At 47.9% G+C, this 21199-nt stretch overlaps 1 protein-coding gene across 1 annotated transcript in view; it reads right to left on the reverse strand.

The window, feature by feature from the left end:
* Positions 1-17610, reverse strand: part of LOC140387137 (RNA-binding protein 45-like) — a 51118-nt gene extending 33508 nt beyond the window's left edge. The window contains exons 1-3 of the mRNA XM_072470148.1: positions 17340-17610; positions 16160-16244; positions 15796-15906 (exon numbers count right to left, since the gene is read on the reverse strand). The gene's annotated coding sequence lies outside the window, so the exon portion shown is untranslated. The remainder of the gene's footprint in view (positions 1-15795; positions 15907-16159; positions 16245-17339) is intronic.
* Between the last annotated feature and the right edge of the window lie 3589 nt (positions 17611-21199).

A 21199-nucleotide genomic window follows, 5' to 3' on the forward strand; every position in this document is an offset into this window, starting at 1 on the left:
CTCTAGTGAGGTAGCTAGCTTTACCGTATCCCACAGGTCGGAGGTCCTGTTTTCCAGCAGACGCTGCCTGATATAGTTCGAGCGGACCCCCGCCACGTAAGTGTCCCAGATCTGTGAGTTCATATGCTCCTCCGTCGTCACATCTCGATAGCTGCAGTTCCTCGCGAGTAGAGTCAGGGTTTCCAGATACTCGTCCAGCGATTCTCCAGCATGTTGACGGCGAGTAGTGAGGAGGTGTCTAGCGAACACCTCGTTTACGGGCTTCACGAAGTGCGCCTTGAGGATTGCGATCGCCTCCTCGTACGTGGCCGCTTTCTCAATCATTACCGAGATTCGATGGCTCACCCGAGCATGGAGGAGTCGCAGTTTTAGGGTCTCCGAGGGAGCCGTTGTGGAGGAGCCGATGTAGGCCTCGAAGCATCGAAGCCAATGTTCAAATATTTCCTTGGCTTCGGACGCGCAGGCGTCGAGTTCGAGCTTGTCTGGCTTTAGAGCATCTTCCATGGTGCTGTTGACGACTAATAAATTGATAAATTGTGGGCAGCATGGTAGCATAGTGGTTAGCACAATTGCTTCACAGCTCCAGGGTCCCAGGTTCGATTCCCAGCTTGGGTCACTGTCTGTGCGGAGTCTGCACGTTCTCCCCGTGTGCGCGTGGGTTTCCTCCGGGTGTTCCGGTTTCCTCCCACAGTCCAAAGAACATAGAACATAGAAAATACAGCACAGAACAGGCCCTTCGGCCCACGATGTTGTGCCGAACCTTTGTCCTAGATTAATCATAGATTATCATTGAATTGACAGTGCAGGAGGCCATTCGGCCCTTTGAGTCTGCACCGGCTCTTGGAAAGAGCACCCTACCCAAACTCAACACCTCCACCCAACACCAAGGGCAATATTGGACACTAAGGGCAATTTATCATGGCCAATCCACCTAACCTGCACATCTTTGGACTGTGGGAGGAAACCGGAGCACCCGGAGGCTACCCACGCAGACACGGGGAGGATGTGCAGACTCCGCACAGACAGTGATCCAAGCCGGAATCGAACCTGGGACCCTGGAGCTCTGAAGCAATTGTGCTATCCACAATGCTACCGTGCTGCCCTTAAGAACAAATAAATCTACACTATATCATTTTACCGTAATCCATGCACCTATCCAATAGCTGCTTGAAGGTCCCCAATGTTTCCGACTCAACTACTTCCACAGGCAGTGCATTCCATGCCCCCACTACTCTCTGGGTAAAGAACCTACCTCTGATATCCCTCCTATATCTTCCACCTTTCACCTTAAATTTATGTCCCCTTGTAATGGTTTGTTCCACCCGGGAAAAAAGTCTCTGACTGTCTACTCTATCTATTCCCCTGATCATTTTATAAACCTCTATCGAGTCGCCCCCCATCCTTCTCCGTTCTAATGAGAAAACGCCTAGCACCCTCAACCTTTCCTCGTAAGACCTACTCTCCATTCCAGGCAACATCCTGGTAAATCCCCTTTGCATCTTTTCCAAAGCTTCCACATCCTTCCTAAAATGAGGCGACCAGAACTGTACACAGTACTCCAAATGTGGCCTTACCAAAGTTTTGTACAGCTGCATCATCACCTCACAGCTCTTAAATTCAATCCCTCTGTTAATGAACGCGAGCACACCATAGGCCTTCTTCACAGCTCTATCCACTTGAGTGGCAACTTTCAAAGATGTATGAACATAGACCCCAAGATCTCTCTGCTCCTCCACATTGCCAAGAACTCTACCGTTAACCCTGTTCCGCATTCATATTTGTCCTTCCAAAATGGACAACCTCACACTTTTCAGAGTTAAACTCCATCTGCCACTTCTCAGCCCAGCTCTGCATCCTATCTATGTCTCTTTGCAGCCGACAACAGCTCTCCTTACTATCCACAACTCCACCAATCTTCGTATCGTCTGCAAATTTACTGACCCACCCTTCAACTCCCTCATCCAAGTCATTAATGAAAATCACAAACAGCAGAGGACCCAGAACTGATCCCTGCGGTACGCCACTGGTAACTGGGATCCAGGCTGAATATTTGCCATCCACCACCACTCTCTGACTTCAATCGGTTAGCCAGTTTGTTATCCAACTGGCCAGATTTCCCACTATCCCATGCCTCCTTACTTTCTGCAGAAGCCTACCATGTGGAACCTTATCAAATGCCTTACTAAAATCCATGTACACTACATCCACTGCTTTACCTTCATCCACATGCTTGGTCACCTCCTCAAAGAATTCAATAAGACTTGTAAGGCAAGACCTACCCCTCACAAATCCGTGCTGACTATCCCTAATCAAGCAGTGTCTTTCCAGATGCTCAGAAATCCTATCCTTCAGTACCCTTTCCATTACTTTGCCTACCACCGAAGTAAGACTAACTGGCCTGTAATTCCCAGGGTTATCCCTAGTCCCTTTTTTGAACAGGGGCACGACATTCGCCACTCTCCAATCCCCTGGTACCACCCCTGTTGACAGTGAGGACGAAAAGATCATTGCCAACGGCTCTGCAATTTCATCTCTTGCTTCCCATAGAATCCTTGGATATATCCCGTCAGGCCCGGGGGACTTGTCTATCCTCAAGTTTTTCAAAATGCCCAACACATCTTCCTTCCTAACAAGTATTTCCTCGAGCTTACCAATCTGTTTCACACTGTCCTCTCCAACAATATCGCCCCTCTCATTTGTAAATACAGAAGAAAAGTACTTGTTCAAGACCTCTCCTATCTCTTCAGACTCAATACACAATCTCCCGCTACTGTCCTTGATCGGACATACCCTCGCTCTAGTCATTCTCATATTTCTCACATATGTGTAAAAGGCCTTGGGGTTTTCCTTGATCCTACCCGCCAAAGATTGTTCATGCCCTCTCTTAGCTCTCCTAATCCCTTTCTTCAGTTCCCTCCTGGCTATCTTGTATCCCTCCAATGCCCTGGCTGAACCTTGTTTCCTCAGCCTTACATAAGTCTCCTTTTTCCTCTAACAAGACATTCAACCTCTCTTGTCAACCATGGTTCCCTCACTCGACCATCTCTTCCCTGCCTGACAGGGACATACATATCAAGGACACGTAGTACCTGTTCCTTGAACAAGTTCCACATTTCACTTGTGTCCTTCCCTGACAGCCTATGTTCCCAACTTATGTACTTCAATTCTTGTCTGACAACATCGTATTTACCCTTCCCCCAATTGTAAACCTTGCCCTGTTGCACGCACCTATCCCTCTCCATTACTAAAGTAAAAGTCACAGAATTGTGGTCACTATCTCCAAAATGCTCCCCCGCTAACAAATCTATCACTTGCCCTGGTTCATTACCAAGTACTAAATCCAATATTGCCCCTCCTCTGGTCGGACAATCTACATACTGTGTTAGAAAAGCTTCCTGGACACACTGCACAAACACCACCCCATCCAAGCTATTTGATCTAAAGAGTTTCCACTCAATATTTGGGAAGTTAAAGTCACCCATGACTACTACCCTGTGACTTCTGCACCTTTCCAAAATCTGTTTCCCAATCTGTTCCTCCACATCTCTGCTACTATTGGGGGGCCTATAGAAAACTCCTAACAAGGTGACTGCTCCTTTCCTATTTCTGACTTCAACCCATACTACCTCAGTAGGGTGATACTCCTCGAACTGCCTTTCTGCAGCTGTTATACTATCTCTAATTAACAATGCCACCCCCCCTACCCCACCCCCACCTCTTTTACCACCCTCCCTAATCTTATTGAAACATCCATAACCAGGGACCTCCAACAACCATTTCTGCCCCTCTTCTATCCAAGTTTCCGTGATGGCCACCACATCGTAGTCCCAAGTGCCGATCCATGCCTTAAGTTCACCCACCTTATTCCTGATGCTTCTTGTGTTGAAGTATACACACTTCAACCCATCTCCGTGCCTGCAAGTACTCTCCTTTGTCAGTGTTCCCTTCCCCACTGCCTCATTAGACGCTTTGGCGTCCTGAATATCGGCTACCTTAGTTGCTGGACTACAAATCCAGTTCCCATTCCCCTGCCAAATTAGTTTAAACCCTCCCGAAGAGTACTAGAAAACCTCCCTCCCAGGATATTGGTGCCCCTCTGGTTCAGATGCAACCTGTCCTGCTTGTACAGTTCCCACCTTCCCCAGAATGCGCTCCAATTATCCAAATACCTGAAGCCCTCCCTCCTACACCATTCCTGCAGCCATATGTTCAGCTGCACTCTCTCCCTATTCCTAGCCTCGCTATCACGTGGCACCGGCAACAAACTAGAGATGACAACTCTGTCTGTCCTGGCTTTTAACTTCCAGCCTAACTCCCTAAACTTGTTTATTACCTCCACACCCCTTTTCCTACCTATGTCGTTGGTACCTATGTGCACCACAACTTCTGGCTGCTCCCTCTCCCCCTTAAGGATCCTGAAGACACGATCCGAGACATCCCTGGCCCTGGCACCCGGGAGGCAACATACCTTCCGGGAGTCTCGCTCGCGACCACAGAATCTCCTATCTATTCCCCTAACCATTGAATCTCCTACAACTATTGCTTTTCTATTCTCCCCCCTTCCCTTCGGAGCCCCAGAGCCAGACTCAGTGCCAGAGACCTGGCCGCTAGGGCCTTCCCCCAGTAGGTCATCCCCCCCAACAGCATCCAAAACGGTATACTTGTTTTGAAGGGGAACGGCCACGAGGGATCCCTGCACTGACTGCCTGTTTGTTTTTTTCCCCCTGACTGTAACCCAGCTATTCTTGTCCTGTATCTTGGGTGTGGTTACCTCCCTGTAACTCTTCTCAATCACCCCCTCTGCCTCCCGGATGATCCGAAGTTCATCCAGCTTCAGCTCCAGTTCCCTAACACGGTCTTTGAGGAGCTGAAGTTGGGTGCACTTCCCGCAGGTATAGTCAGCAGGAACACCGGTGGTATCCCTCACCACCCACATCCTACAGGAGGAGCATGTAACTGGCCTAGCCTCCATCCCCTCTTACCTGACAGGATATAGCTGCCCTGTGGACTAACTAGATCTCTGCCCTCCGACTCTGCTCCCAGTCAGCTACACTTTCTGTAAACTCCTGGCTCTCTTCTCACTCTTTGCAGAAATGTCGGAAACAAAATGAAAGGAGCACCTTACTCCCTCCTCACCTAACTCCCTCGGTCACCAAACTCTTACTATAGCACTCAAATGCACCAAATTCAGCACTCCCTCAGTCACCAAACTCTTACTATAGCACTCAAATGCACCAAATTCAGCACTCCCTCGGTCACCAAACTCTTACTATAGCACTCAAATGCACCAAATTCAGCATTCCCTCGGTCACCAAACTCTTACTATAGCACTCAAATGCACCAAATTCAGCACTCAGTGCAAACAAAGTCTGCACTGTAGGGGATCACTTTTATACTGTGAATCTAGCCTCTGAAAACTGGCCTAATCCAATTAACTAATTAACAAGCTCCAGCTGCAAGTGCCTACAAGTAGAAGCTTGTTTAAAGCTGATTGAAAATTCACCTTCTTCTAAACCAAACAGCAACTTTTAAGTTAATTCACTAAATAAAAGAAAGACTAAACTTTAGATAAAAATGAAGCCTTATACTCCCTCGGTCACCAAAGATGTGCAGGTTAGGTAGATTGACCATGGTAAATTGCCCTTAGTGTCCAAAATTGCCCTTAGTGTTGGGTGGGGTTACTGGGTTATGGGGATAGGGTGGAGATGTGGCCCTGGGTAGGGTGCTCTTTCCAAGGGCCGGTGCAGACTCGATGGGCCAAATGGTCTCCTTCTGTACTGTAAATTCTATGATTCTACACCTTCAATTCACCAAGAGGCCGAGAGAGCGAGTGAACATAAGGCTTTATTAGTCGTGAACTTGCCTAGCCAGAGTCGGTTGTGCAGATGAGTGCTACCCGCAGGTGGCCAGGTTATATATGGCCCCGGTGAGGGCGAAGCCAGAGGTGGAGCCCACCGGGGTTACAGTACAGTACCTGGAAGTAGCTCGTATCACCACTTCCAGGTCAAAGGTTACATTAGGTGGATACAATGGTTACAGTGTCATGCATTTTGGTGAATACATTCACCACAATTGTGTGACAACTTTATAAAATGTCGCACATCGTAGAAGCCCTGTTAGTCATAGCAATACTCTGCAGTGTCATCCAGACACTGAGACTTCGGAAATGGCAAAAGAAAGCCTCCCACACTCCGGGATATACACTCAGACCCCCTGTTTTCGGACTCCAGCAAACCCCCACTCTCTCTAAGTAAATAAAGTGCATCGACTAATTTTTTGTATGTTCTAATAAAAGAAAGATGTGAAATTCTGTACTTGACCGCCAAGATACAGACAAATGTAATGCTGCTATTATATAGTTTATACTGTTTGTAAATTCTTTTGATTGACTAAGGATAGTTTAGAGAAGGATAGTTAGAGGTTCTCGTGTTTTAAATGATAAAGAATTGTAATGCATGCTTGAATGTCATAACACTCCATTAGGATTTTATAATAATGTGATGTACATAAAGCAATTTAGGTAAAGGTTCCAATCCATAGGACAGAGTAGAATAGAACCTGTCCTTGATTGCGGGTGCTCGACTTAGGCAGAGAACAAAGAAGATTCAGTTATACGATCCTTCACGCTTCACGTTGAGGATCACAAGGAGGGAGTGTAGCCATCTTGGATGGCCACTTCCAGTATACAAAATGGACACTCGCAGAGCCTATAGGGAAAAATGGACAATACAAAGCCACAAGCAGGCACAGAGCCTGAATGTATATTTGATAGGCAGTCAGCAGACGGAATCGAAACTCCGGGTCGATTTACATATTGATGGCCCATTTCCGGGAACTCCGGGAAAGGACTAATGCTCAGGTAGCCGATACTGTCTCAGGCATTCAGGCGCCACTACCCCAACCAGAAGACACAAACAAAGCAAGGCCAACGGCCACCTACGACACGCCCAGCCATCAAGGCACCCACCCCTTTATTGGCTTAGATTGATGACAATGATCAAGAAGCTGCTCAATTAATTGGGACCAAGTTTAAGGCCCGCCTAAAAGCACGCAAAGCCCTTCCAAGTATAAGAAGGAGCCCCGCGAAAGGTTCAGTCTCTTGGATTCGGCTCTCAAGCGGAGAGACCCTTCCACCTGCACCACCAGGAGCAAGTAAGTTCAAGGTCAACGCTCGCTACCAGACGGACGACCTTAGCTGTACTCCTGTTACCTCTTCGAACCCAACAGCCTCACATCCGAGCAACGGCCATTGTTCCTCTGACCTAAGTGGGCACCCAAAGTTAAGTATAGGTGTTAGTGACAGATATAGTTTAGCCTGTAGTGTTATTGTGCATGAGTAAATCATACTGCGTGTAAATAAAGTAGTATTGACTTTGAACTAACTAACTGGTGTATTGGCTCTTTGATCGGTATTCGGGTTGAACCTTGTGGCGGTATCGAGAGATACCTGGCGACTCTGAAAGCATACTCATAATTAGGATTAAGAAAGGCGACCCTATTAATCGCCATATTTATAGCAAGTGAACAGAGCAACAGAGGTGAATGGGATCAAGGGTTATGGGGAGAAAGCAGGGTTAGGCTATTGAGTTGGACGATCAGCCATGATGAATGGCGGAGCTGGCTCAAAGGGCCGAATGGCCTCCAAAGAGAAAATGCTGGAAAATCTCAGCAGGTCTGGCAGCATCTGTAGGGAGAGAAAAGAGCTAATGTTTAGAGTCCGGATGACCCTTTGTCAAAGCTAAAAGTTAGAGAAAGTGGGAAATATTTATACTGAGGAGTGAGAATGAAAGATGAGTCATAGCCACAGAAACCCAGGGAAACAGGGTGCTAATAGCCACAGGAACCAAGGGGAAAGAGTGCTAATGGCAATCCCCAGAGAGAACAAAAGGTGTGAGAGGCCAAACAGCAGAGAAACTAACATCAGAGGGTAAACTGTGACAGATGTAGATGTGGGGGAGGGGTCGGGGAAGCAAAGGGGAGAAAGGGTAAGGAAAAATGGATAAGATGGGTGGGGGGGGGGGGGGGGGGAGGTAAATATATATAAAGAAAGACAAGAAAGAAAAAAATGGTAAAAGACAGTTAAAATGAAATGGGATGGAAACAAATGGGTCGAGGTGGGTAGAGCTAATCATCTGAAGTTGTTGAATTCGATGTTGAAAGGCTGTAGCGTGCCTAACCGGAAGATGAGATGTTGTTCCTCCAGTTTGCGTTGAGCTTCACAGGAACATTGCAGCAGGCCAAGGACAGACATGTGGGCATGGGAGCAGTGTCTTGTGTTAAAATGGCAAGCAACGGGAAGGTCAGTGTCCTGATTGCGCACAGACCGAAGGTGCTCAGCAAAGCGATCACCCAGTCTGCGTTTGGTCTCTCCGATATAGAGGAGACCACATTGGGAGCAGTGAATGCAATAGACCAAATTGGATGAGTTGCAAGTGAAACGCTGCTTAACCTGGAATGAGTGTTTTGGGCCTGGGCATGGAAGAGGTAATGGGGCAGATGTTACACCTGCTGCGATTGCATGGGAAGATGCCATGGATGATGGGAGAGGTGTTGGGTATGGTGGAAGAGTGAACTAGATTATCTCGGAGGGAACAGTCTCTGCGGAATGCTGATAGAGGGAGTGAAGGGAAGATGTGTTTGGTGGTGGCATCATACTGGAGTTGGCGAAAATGGCGGAGGATTATACTTTGCATATGGAGGCTGCTGGGGTGAAATGTGAGAACCAGGGAGACTCTATCCTTGTTCTGGGAGGGAGTGGAGGGGGCGAGGGTAGTGGCGTGGGAGATGGACCACACACTGTTGAGGATCCTGTCAACAACTGTAGGTGGGAAATCACAGTTGATCTTATCTTCTATGTTTCTATGTTTAATACCCAGCTACAAGTGAAGAAATAACAATATATTTCCAAGTTAAATGAAAATCGCTTATTGTCACGAGTAGGCTTCAATGAAGTTACTGTGAAAAGCCCCTAGTCGCCACATTCCGGCGCCTGTTCGGGGAGGCTGTTACGGGAATCGAACCGTGCTGCTGGCCTGCCTTGGTCTGCTTTCAAAGCCAGCGATTTAGCCCTGTGCTAAACAGCTTAATTAAGATGGTGCTTGGAGGAAATTTTGGCAATAAATTTAAAATTATAATTTGGTGGGTACTTGAAGTACTATGGGCTGGATTCACCGGTCGGCGATGCCAAAATCGCGTTCGGCAATTGTCTGGGGAATCCGAGTCCCGACCAAATTGGGGGAGGCGCCGCTTTTGCGATGCTCCGCCTCCTCCACAGCAGCATACTCTAGGAGTACGGCACGCCACGTATTGACGGCCTCAGGGCGTTGCCTGAGGCCTGCCCCCCGATGCTCCGCCCCCAACCGACCGAGTTCCCAACGTCGTGGGTCTCTCACGGTCTCACCCGTCTGGAACTTGGCGTGGAGGTTGCGGACTCACCGGGGAATCGGTGGCCATTTTTTGCCACTGTTCCCACGCCGGCATGGGCATAGCCCCAGAATCGGAGAATCCAGCCCCATAACTTGCGGGGCTACGGATTTTTATTTTATGACGGGACGTGGATGTTGCTGTGCTGACTCGGCCAGAATTTTTATTGCCCATCCCTGAGAATTTTTATTGCCCAACCTCTAGCCTTTGAAAGCTGGAAGATGGGTTTACACCGGATAGCTCTTTTGTGGTCAACACAGGCACAATAGGGCAACTAGCATCCTCTGTGCCATAATTATATTGTAATTTATTATTTGTACAGTGTAAATTATATTAACTAGGTCCTCAAAACAAAAAAAACAATACAATAATAATAATGACCTTTATTAGTGTCAAAAGTAGGCTTACATTAACACTGCAATGAAGTTACTGTGAAAATCCCCTAGTTGTCACACAACGGCACATGTTCAGATCCACTGAGGGAGAATTTGGAAAGTTTGCAATCTATAAGATTCAATGGATGAACTGCTTCTTGCTTTGTTGTACTATTCTGTGATTATATTGGCTAAGTTTTGTTAAGTTATATAAACCTCTTTTTCCCTTTAAGTCTCATCTAATTGTGGGAACTGGCTAGCCATTCTCACGTTTGTTATAATTCCATGGTGGCTCTCTGCTGTTGAATAAACTCAACTGAATAAACAGAGGAGAGTGAATGCTGGAATTGGAACCTGAATCATTACTACGCCGTTGCCGTGCAGATCTAAAAATAGAATTGGTAAAACCCTGGACCCAAGACATTCACTGACCTGAGCCATAGGGAATAGTTAGTGTAATTAAGTTACGCTTAAGGAGGGGAAATAACCTCAACATATGAAAGGATGTTTGGAAAAGTTATTTAAAAAGCCAGTCGATTCCAACATGCAACTTGCCAAGAATATTCTGATGCTCAGAAAAGTTGCAATATAAGAAAATAATCGTACAAATTGGAAAGAAATGTCGGAAATAAATGCAGGAAGCTTTTGCTTCTCGTGGAGTAATTCTCCATAAGCATGGAGTTGTGTAAATTATTGGATAGCTCCCATCCTCCATTACAGCTGTGATCTGCTATTAAAGCACCAGATGCCAGAGCTGGAGATTAAGAAACCAATTTGTTTTGGAAACAAGATTTTTTTTCACGAAAGGAATATAATTAACCTGACATATTAACAGGGTTTGAAGTTGTCATTCACTAACAGTACGGGTTTTTATATACTATAGAACAAGCTTTTTTCAAACAGGGTGGGTGTCAGGAGGGTCACGGAGCGATCAGTTGCGGAATTCCCAATCAGCCTTCAAGAATGCTGGCCGCGACTGACCTTTAAATACAAACGATGGAGTCTACCCGCCAGCAGCGGTGGCAGAGAGCAATTCATGAGCGCGGTACGTACACTGACGCCACGTGCCCTGTACATCCGTGATTTGAGCGCAAAATCATGGAGAGATTCCTTCATTTGTAGCTGCCAGCAAACAAGCAACGGGACTGTGTGAAGAACTGAAGAATGGTCATTTTGTAACTTTCCGCACTCCTCGTCAAGTTAGTCCAGTGCAGGTACACCACCAGCAACTAGGGGCGATGTGCCAAATTGCCTAGTTATGTCCTATCCACAAAAAGGACAAATCCAATCCAATCAATTACCACCTCATCAGTCTACTCTCAATCATCCGTAAAGTGATGGAAAGGGGTCATCAACAGTGCTATCAAGTGGCACTTGCACAGCAATAACCTGGTCACCGACGCTCAGTTTGAGTTCCACCATGGTCACTCAGGATCTGACCTCATTACAGCCTTGGTCGACGTCAGCAGAATGAGTGGAGGTGTCCAAGGCGTGGCTCAGTCAATGGCAGCTATGGCTGAGGGCCTCGGTTGAATGTCCAACTCGCTGGAGGATGTGACCCCGTACCAGGCGGACCTTGATGAGGCGCTGCAGGTCATGTCTCAATCTCAAATGGGAATAGCCTAGGCGCTGTGGAGCTTGTCCCAGTCCAGGTGGGCATTGCCGAGGCACCTCAGAGCGTGGTCCAGTCACTGAGGAGGATCACCGAGGGCGTCGACTCCATGGTGCAGACATTGGGGAGCCAACAGGGCTGGCAGAGCCAGGTGACATAGGGCAGCCAGGGCTCGATCCAGCGGTAATGTCCCCAGTGCTGGGTCCCAGACTCTGGGTGTTCGGATGTTGGACGCTGCGTCCATAGTGTTGCCTCCTGCAGTGTTCAGGCACAGTGTCCAGGCATCATGGTCTGATTGGGATGCTAAGCAATAACCCTACATGCTACATGAAACGCCTACCCACCGGGACCCACTTGGGATGTGTGAAGTGCTCATTTAACTATGATTGCCAATTCCCAATTAGCTAAAACTTTCAGCTGCATGGCCAGAAGCCTCCACGGTCAGTGGAAGTTATGGATGTCGGGGGCAGACAGTCAGAGGCTAGGATTGCACCCGGATGCATCCGACCCAGGGTTTGGGGTTGGCATGAATACCTGCGGGTGATTGGACCCCCCCCCCGCAGCCGAGACCGTGGGCTGCCACGCCCCCCCTGCTCCGCGATCCCCCTCCCCATGGCGGCCCACCCTAACCCAAGCTGCCGCACCCCGGTTGCTCCCCCACCCATTCCGAGCACCGGAGCAGCAAACCCAGTGCCCCCTGTGCTCTTTGCCTGTGCGCAAAGATGATTACTCACCTTCTCGGGTCCCTGCAGCAGCCCTTCAGCCAGTTTCACGTTTTTACAAAGAAGTGCTAATAGGCGCCTGCATGACCACTTGCTGGGGAGGCTGTTAGATAGGGGGTCATTCTGGATAATTGCATGGAGATTGACCTTAAGTGGTGATTGCTGATTTCTCACCACACTAAGGCGTGATCCCGATTTTGTCAAGGGGAGCGGGCCGGTTACATCGTGGACGGATCGACACCTTCCGCAGTTCTCGTTTTTGGCCCCCCCCCCCCGCTTCTAACAGCCTCGTCGCGCTCTCGCTTATGTGCAACACGGCCATTAAATCGCGGTCAGTGTGCAAAAACAGAATAGGTGTCACTGCAATCAAAGTGGATCACACTATGGCAAAATAGTCAAACTGGATGGCTAGCCTATGAACACTTTCCTGGCGTCCTGGCTCAGTCAACATCACTAAGCGATTATCTACTCATTATGATATTGCTGTTTGTAGAAACTGGCTTTGTGCAAATTGGCAGCCATGTTTCCTATACGGTGATTACACTTTTAAAATAATTCAATTGCTGTAAACTGCATTGAGACTTGCAGTGATTGTGAAAGCAACTATTTGAATGCAAGGTTTTTTTTAAACTTCCAGTGGCGACATGTAGGAGGAGGTTGCACATTGGGTAGCTCCTGCCAGAGTCCTCGGTTTTAGGCCTTCTTCACACACTTTTTGGGGAGCATTTGAATGGAAACCTTTCCTAATTGAACATTGGTTATGAAAGGATGTCTAAAAGCCAAAGAAATAATACCACGACAAAAGGTGCAAGCACTAGTCTGCCGGCAGGGTCAAGTCCAGTGAGGAGTGCGGTGGGAGGATAGATGGTGGAGGTGAGCTCTCCGGGTGGGGCCGTTCTGGTAACGATAGGAGCACTGGTGGGGGTGATGGCGGCTGAGTTTGAGAAGCAGTTCAGCAAGCATTTCGAGTAGCATGGGAGGGAAATGCTGGAGAGTCTTAACCTGTTGGTGGAAAACCCGTTGCCCCGATGAGGGAAGGGATTGGAAGGATGTCCGAGACGGTACGGAAGCATGGTGAGATGCTGAAAGGGTGGAGGCACTGCTATCAAGGCACAACGACCAGCAGTTTGCTAGTAAACGGGAGCAAGGTGGGGGAAAGGGCTGCCGCCTGCTGATCCTGTTTGTGCAGGTTTCAGCCTGCCTAGGAGACGTAAATGGTGGGGGGATGGAGGGATAAGAGCGGTTTCGGGAGGAAGTGGTTTTGGGATGTATGGGGTGGGAGGGGTAGTTTGCTGACGATGACTGGGGCTGTTTTTGGCTCCATCCGATGGGTGGGGCCAGCTGCCATCTTGGGCAGGCACTGCTTGTTTGAAATTTTGGAGGGATGGGTGCTTAACCCTGATCAATAAAATAATCTGGTTCCAGATGCAGAAGGTGGTAGCGGATCAGGGGGGTAGATATGTTATGGTCTCGGGGGTGTTGGAGAGCATCTCGGTAGTGTTGGTGAATGTGCAATCTCCAAATTGGGACTAGGTAGATTTCATGAAGAAGGTGGTGGTGACTTTCCCGGTTGATCCTGGGAGGGGATTGGAATACGGTCTTGGATCCGAAGGTGGACCGTTCCAAGTCAAAATCAAGGTATACAAGGAACTTAAGCCTAATGCTTTCACGAATAACATGACCTCAAAGTATTTTCAGCTGTTTAGGGGAGCGAGGCAGGGGTGCCCTATGTCCCGCTCTTATTCGTGTTGGCGATAGAACCTTTGGCAATTGTGTTGAGGAATTTGGGTGAGTGGAGAGGGTGGTGAGGGAGGGGATTGAACATAGGGTGTCTCTGTATGCTAATGATCTGTTTCTGTATATTTCGACCCGGTCCTGACAATGGGGAGCATAATGGCGCTTTTGAAGCGGTTTTGTGCGTTCTCTGGGTATAAATTAAACCTGGGGAAGAGTAAGTGTTTTTTGGTTACCCCACCGGAGAATGGAGCTAATTTGGGGATGTTGCTGTTTTGTTTGACGGACATCATTTTATGTATTTAGGGGTGCAGGTAATGCGGGTTGGGCTCGGCTTCTTAAATTGAACTTTACGAGTCTGGTGGGTAGGGTTAAGGCGGACTTGCAGAGGTGGGATAGCCTCCCTCTATCCTTGGCAGGCCGAGTGGAGTCCGTGAAGATGACCATTTTGACACATTTTCTGTTCCTATTCCAATGCTTGCCGGTTTTTTTTGCCAAAGGCATTTTTTGCAGCAGTGGATAGGCTGTTTTCATCGTTGATTTGGGTGGGTACATTTGCTAGGATTCGGCCTTACAAAGGGACTGCCAGTCAGGTGGTTTGGCGCTGCCGAGCTTGAACTATTACTATAGGGCGGCGAACGCGGAAAAGGTGTTGGGTTGGTGTGGGGATCAGGAGGCAGTGTGAGTGAGGATGGAGTCAGGCTCATGTAAGGGGAAGGGGTTTCTGGCGCTGGTGACAGCCTCACTGCCATTCTCTCCAGGGAAGTATTCAAATGGTTGCGACATTGAAAATCTGCCGTCAATTTCGACAGCATTTTAAATTAGGTAGGATGTCGAAGCGGGCGCCGATTTGTGATTATCTTATGTTTGAGCCGGCAAGACTGGATGCCAGGTTTCGGGGATGGGTGGATAAGGAAGCGGATGACCTGGGGGACTTGTTTTTGGAGGGGTGGTTCGTGAGCCTGGAGGAGGTGTCAAAGAAGTTCGGGTTTTCGCAGGCGGAAAGCTTTGTATACCTGCAGGTGAGGGACTTTGCAAGGAAGGTATTCCCATCATTTTCGGTAGTGCCGCCATCCTCACTATTGGAAAGGGTTTTGATGCTCGCAGATCTGGAAGAGGGGAGCATCTCAGAAATTTAAGGGAGGATAATGGCGGAGGAGATTTTGGGCCTCCTTATTCAGCACAATATCAAAGATTTTACAGATGGATTTGGAGCCCAGTTCCCTAGCGGCCATATCAGACCTGCCAGAGCTGCAGAAGAGTGTGGGGGCGGATGTCTTAGCCTTCGCCTTGTTGGTCGCTCGCAGGCGGATTCTGTTGGAGTGGAAGTCACCTTCACCACCCAATACCTCGGTGTGGCTCGGGGATCTCATGGAGCTTTTGCATTTGGAGAAAGTTAAATACACGTTAAGGAGTGCAATTGACGGGTTCCACATATGATGGTGGCCTTTTATTGTGTTCTTTAAAGAGCTAGTCACCGTCAGCTGTTAAGGGGGAATTGATGCTGCTGTTATAGTTTTGTATTTATTTAAAAATGTTTAATAGAAATATGTTTTTTAACATAAATGTAAGTTTTTCTTTAATTCAGCAACAGCTAACTTGGCCAAGGATATTAAAACTGAGGCTGGCTGGTTGTTTCTACAGCTTTTGTTTTAGTCTATCAACAATATGCCAACAGATTCGAAAGGTGAAAAGGTTGTGATGATTAATACCTGGGGCTTGTGTGACATCGATAAACCACCACAGAACCACTCTCTCAGCTTATCGGATGTGAACCCCAGATAAATTGATACATTATTATTGCATTACACAGCTTCATTTGAAGAGATAGGAACGATGGATCAAATGGTGTCCTTCTATGTTGTTATTTCTCAGCCAATATATAAAATTCTTGTAACAATATGAATAGTGATGTGTTGTTTATAAATACCTTAGTTGATAATGGCAGCAGGTAGACAGTGCAGATTCCTGTCTGGTTCCTGCTGGTAAGTCATCTTCAATCATATTCTACAGAAACAATGATTCTTCTGGAGCTGCATCTCTGAAAATCCGTAAGATCCATATTATTCAGCACTGAAAGACTTGCTTTGTCATTCCTCAGTTCTGAGAAACTTAAAACCCTCTTCATTCACTCAAGAGCACAACAATAGACAAACAACGAGCAAACCGTGGGTTGCAGCAATTTTACATCATGAGTTTCAAATATACAAAGGGTTTTTCTAAAACAAGAACATAAAATTATTAACCATTAAGAGAATAAAAAGATTTTTAGTTCATTATTGTATGTAACTTACACTGAAGGTGAAGCCAGTCAAACTCCATGGTGTACAGTCAGCATCAAATCACAGAATAATCCAGTCAAAAAAAATAGATGTGCAGCTGTAACAAGACAATATTTTTGGCAGATTATTTTGAAATCATCCTGAGGGAATATCTAAAAATATCTTGACTATAATTTACATATTTTTCCAACTATCCTTATTTCCTACAGGGAAAGCCAGTCTTATTCAAGTGAGAATGCAGAGTGCTGGCCAAGCCCTTGAAAAGGGGTTTTTGGTTTATGGGATTTTGCTTTTTGAATTGGAACAGTTAAGGGGGAATTCATTAAGTGTTATACATAGATTAATGTAGCTGTGGGGTGTCTTTGTGTTTGTAATTCACTCTGCATTCTCACTTGAATAAGACTGACTTTCCCTGATAATCTGACCCCGTCTCACCAGCAGATGAAATTTAAATGAAATGAAAATCGCTTATTGTCACAAGTAGGCTTCAAATGAAGTTACTGTGAAAAGCCCCTAGTCGCCACATTCCAGCGCCTGTTCTGGGAGGCTGTTACGGGATTTAAACCCTTCTGGAAAGCAAACTATGTCTTAAACCACCTCAACCACCAAGGTGATTTTTACTGGAACAGATATTTAAAATGAAACGAGAGAGACAGGGCAAAACACTTCTTTCTCCTGTCCGAGTCCACAGCAGTCAAATCAAAAAAAGTGAAACCAGAAACAGCTCACAGCCACAGCTCAGCTCCACCCACACAATGACATCACTGAAGCCATGTGATAAGACAAAAACCTTTCTTAAAGGAACACTCACATGACACCTTCAACTACTTATCTAACTTTCTTTTGAAAGTTACTATCGAATCTACTTCCACTGGCCTGCCTGACAGTGCATTCCAGATCGTAACATTAAAAAACTACCTCATCTCTTTGTTAATGAAGTTTTGCTTAACCTATGCTGCAATAATTTTATTTTGCCAGATTGTCTCTTCGCCCATGTCTCTCTGTCTAGCTCTCTATCTATCGGCCACTCTTACTCTGCCTCTCTGTTCATCATTATGTGGAGATGCCGGCGTTGGACTGGGGTGGGCACAGTAAGAAGTCTTACAACATCAGGTTAAAGTCAAACATGAGAGTGATGAAGGAGCTACGCTTGGAAAGCTCGTGATTCCAAATAAACCTGTTGGACTTTAACCTGTTGTTCTCTGTCATCATTTTCCTTATGGCTCTGATAACATCTGTCTTTCTCCCTGGGCAGGATTTTGCGGCCATGTTGTCCTTGGGAAGATGTTGGTGAGTTGCCTTCCATGTGCTGCGGGTACACTCACAGTGCTATCAGGGAGGGAGTTCTCAGAGTTTGAGCCACTGACAATGAAGATATGGCGATATAGCCCTTGTCCTTCTTGATGGCAGCGATCATGAGTTTGGAAGCTCATTGAACTTGCTAGCCAGAACAGCTCCTCAGAGATCGGGGCACCGTTTTGAAAGGGTGCCCCGATCTCTAAGTGAGCTTCAGGGGCCCAGCCCACCCCACCCCCGCACCCCCTCACCCAAGGGAACTGTCACCTCAGACACACATGGGCATTACCCTCCCCCCTACCCAAGTCAGGACACTCCGCTATGGGATCCCTGAGGGTCCCCCTCCTAAAGCCCCCCATTCCAGGACACCTACCCTTAACCCCCTCCCCCATCCTCGCAGAGGCCCCACTTACTTGCCCTGCACCCGTCCCCTACTTCTTTCATGGGAATGACCCCCCTAAATCCTGCCCCTCACCCCCTCCCACTCACCTCCTCCCCTCATCGTCTCCACTCCTCACACCCTCCCCCTCCTTCCCCCTCCCCCTCTCTCCCCTCCCTCCTTCCCCCTCCCCTCATCTTCTCCACTCCTCACACCCTCCCCCTCCCTCCCTCCTTCCCCCCCACCTCCCTCACCCTCTCTCTGAAGTTTGAATCTAACGGTTATTAGGAATCACGTGCGCACGAGGCGGGAGTCGGGGATGCGCATGCGCACTGGCCGCACAGCCCCCAACCTGAAGGGCGGGGGCGAAGCCGCGGCTTTCCGGTCAGAATGTTATCACAGGGCGGAAAATGTATTTCATCTTTTCAAAGTTGGAAGGATTCCTGAAATTAGATGTAAGGGTTCGTGAAATTTGATGCAATTTATTAATCTTATATTTGTAAATTCCATTGGGAGAGTTTGGCGGCCCAACTTGCCAGCGGGAGTTGTAGTCTTTTCCGCTCGAGCCCCGCATTGGGAAAGCGGCGGGAAATGCCCACCCGAACCACACATCCCATAATGCAGCGGGAACCTCACCCAACTACACATCCCACAATGCAGCGGGTAATCCCCACCCCCGAACTGCACATCCCACAATGCAGCGGGAGCCCCAAATGACCAACAAATCCCACAATGCAGCGGGCAGGCGCCCAGTGTCTGTGGTTCTGACCAGATCAGCCTTTGTTTACAGTGGAAAAGTTGGACGGTTTCGTGAAATTTACCCGCAAGGCCGCGTACTTAGCCCCCGGCTCTACCCCCTGTACACACACGACTGCGTGGCAAAACTTGGTTCCAACTCCATCTACACGTTTGCTGACGATACGACCATAGTGGGCCGGATCTCGAATAACGATGAGTCCGAATACAGGAGGGAGATAGAGAACCTAGTGGAGTGGTGTAGCGACAACAATCTCTCCCTCAATGCCAGCAAAACTAAAGAGCTGGTCATTGACTTCAGGAAGCAAAGTAGTGTACACACCCCTGTCAGCATCAACGGGGCCGAGGTGGAGATGGTTAACAACTTCAAATTCCTAGGGGTGCACATCTCCAAAAATCTGTCCTGGTCCACCCACTTCGACGCTACCACCAAGAAAGCACAACAGCGCCTATACTTCCTCAGGAAACTAAGGAAATTCGGCATGTCCACATTGACTCTTACCAACTTTTACAGATGCACCATAGAAAGCATCCTATCGGGCTGCATCACAGCCTGGTATGCCAACTGCTCGGCCCAGGACCGCAAGAAACTTCAGAGCATCGTTAACACCGTCCAGTCCATCACACGAACCTGCCTCCCATCCATTGACTCCATCTACACCTCCCGCTGCCTGGGGAAAGTGGGCAGCATAATCAAAGATCCCTCCCACCCGGCTTACTCACTCTTCCAACTTCTTCCATCGGGCAGGAGATACAGAAGTCTGAAAACACGCATGAACAGACTCAAAAACAGCTTCTTCCCCACTGTCACCAGACTCCTAAATGACCCTCTTATGGACTGACCTCATTAACACTACACCCTGTATGCTTCACCCGATGCCAGTGCTTATGTAGTTACATTGTGTACCTTGTGTTGCCCTATTATGTATTTTCTTTTATTCCCTTTTCTTCTCATGTACTTAATGATCTGTTGAGCTGCTCGCAGAAAAATACTTTTCACTGTACCTCGGTCCACGTGACAATAAACAAATCCAATCCAGTTTTGATGTACGGTTCTCCATGCCAATGTTCTCCATGCAAATTTATTCTGGCCACACTCTGACTCTCATTCTGCTGATTTAAGATTTTCCATAAAATCAACTCCCAACGTTTAATAAGGGCACGAAGAGCCACCTGGATTTTGGCCACGTTGCCTGAATGGCATCCAAGGAAAACCTCCAGGAATTTGCTGAGTACCGTCCCCAAACCGCCAGATCCCACTTGGAGGATATGCTGCCAATCCAACTGCAGCTGGTGCAGCCAATTGTGGCCTAACAGGCTAGGGCGGTTCCTTGCACATCAATGAGGGGAAGGTGCACTGATCGGCGCCCATAAACCACCGGAGTGAGGGTGGACCCCACAATATTCAGTTGTTCTCTGGTACAAGCGGCCAAATGCCATGGCTGCCATGTCAGCAAAGACAAAGTATGCACTCCTTGCTTGGTAAGATCGAAAGTGCTCTGCACCACGACAGAAACGGCCGCTCCCATATCTAGCTCCATTTGGCGGATAAGACCGTCCACCTGTACCGGAATGCGAATAGGGGCCACACAGGGCACTGCCAAACAGTTCAGTTGCATCTCAGCCTTGTCCTCTGTCTCTTCTGGTCATCCAGATGCAAAGACCGGCCCCTAGGCTGACGCTTGCGTTGACCGTGGCATCTGAAGCCCTGGCCTTCCTGCTGCCGGCAGGTACACATAGGCCAGGATCCACATGTTGCACACAGGCCTGAATTGCCTTCAGCCGGGTTTGGTGGCATTGCACATCCCGGTAGCTGGCTCTTCCCCTAGAAGCCAGAGTCACAGCGGCGTTCAGTCGAAACTGCGGGATACTACGTGAGGAATGACATCCCAAAACATTCACCTCCATTCCTTGTATCTCTCAGACGTTTCATTCCACATTTTCTTGGGATAGGGAGATCTGCAGCGCCTGCTGAATACTTAGGGAGACTTCACCCAAAAGCTTTCTCTAAGTTTCCATATTATGGAGACAGTACCGATTACGGTGTATGTCAGACAAAACAGTTCATTGCTCACAAAACCCTGGTGGGTACGTGACACTCCAAACGTATGCGGTCCACAGGCCATCAACAGTATGACTGTCTGGCACTCGCTCTCCATCATATTTTTGACCCGGAAGAAATAACGCAACCGGCCACAATTGGCTGCACCAGCTGCAGTTGGATTGGCAGCAGATCCTCCAAGTGGGATCTGGCGGTTTGGGGACGGTACTCAGTAAATTCCCGGAGGTTTTCCTTGGATGCCATTCAGGCAACGTGGCCAAAATCCAGGTGGCTCTTCGTGCCCTTATAACCCTAGCACTAAATGCCCAAATAGAGGCATAGCAAATCAAAGACATCTAAACTTGTTTCCAGAAGGTTCAGCTGAGAAGGTTGCAGCATTGACAGTAAACCAGTTTACTCCTCGTTGCCAGTTTAATACGGGCACAGGAGTCCACACCGAGTAAAAATAATGTTTTATTTACAACCAACACTTCCCGGTAGACCCCTACCGGATTCCATCTGGTCAGTGCCTTGCTGGCCGACCTTATATACACTGGGTAATTGAGATGCCCCGCCCCTA

This window comes from Scyliorhinus torazame, chromosome 12 (assembly GCF_047496885.1).
Source record: "Scyliorhinus torazame isolate Kashiwa2021f chromosome 12, sScyTor2.1, whole genome shotgun sequence".
Lineage (NCBI taxonomy): Eukaryota > Metazoa > Chordata > Chondrichthyes > Carcharhiniformes > Scyliorhinidae > Scyliorhinus > Scyliorhinus torazame.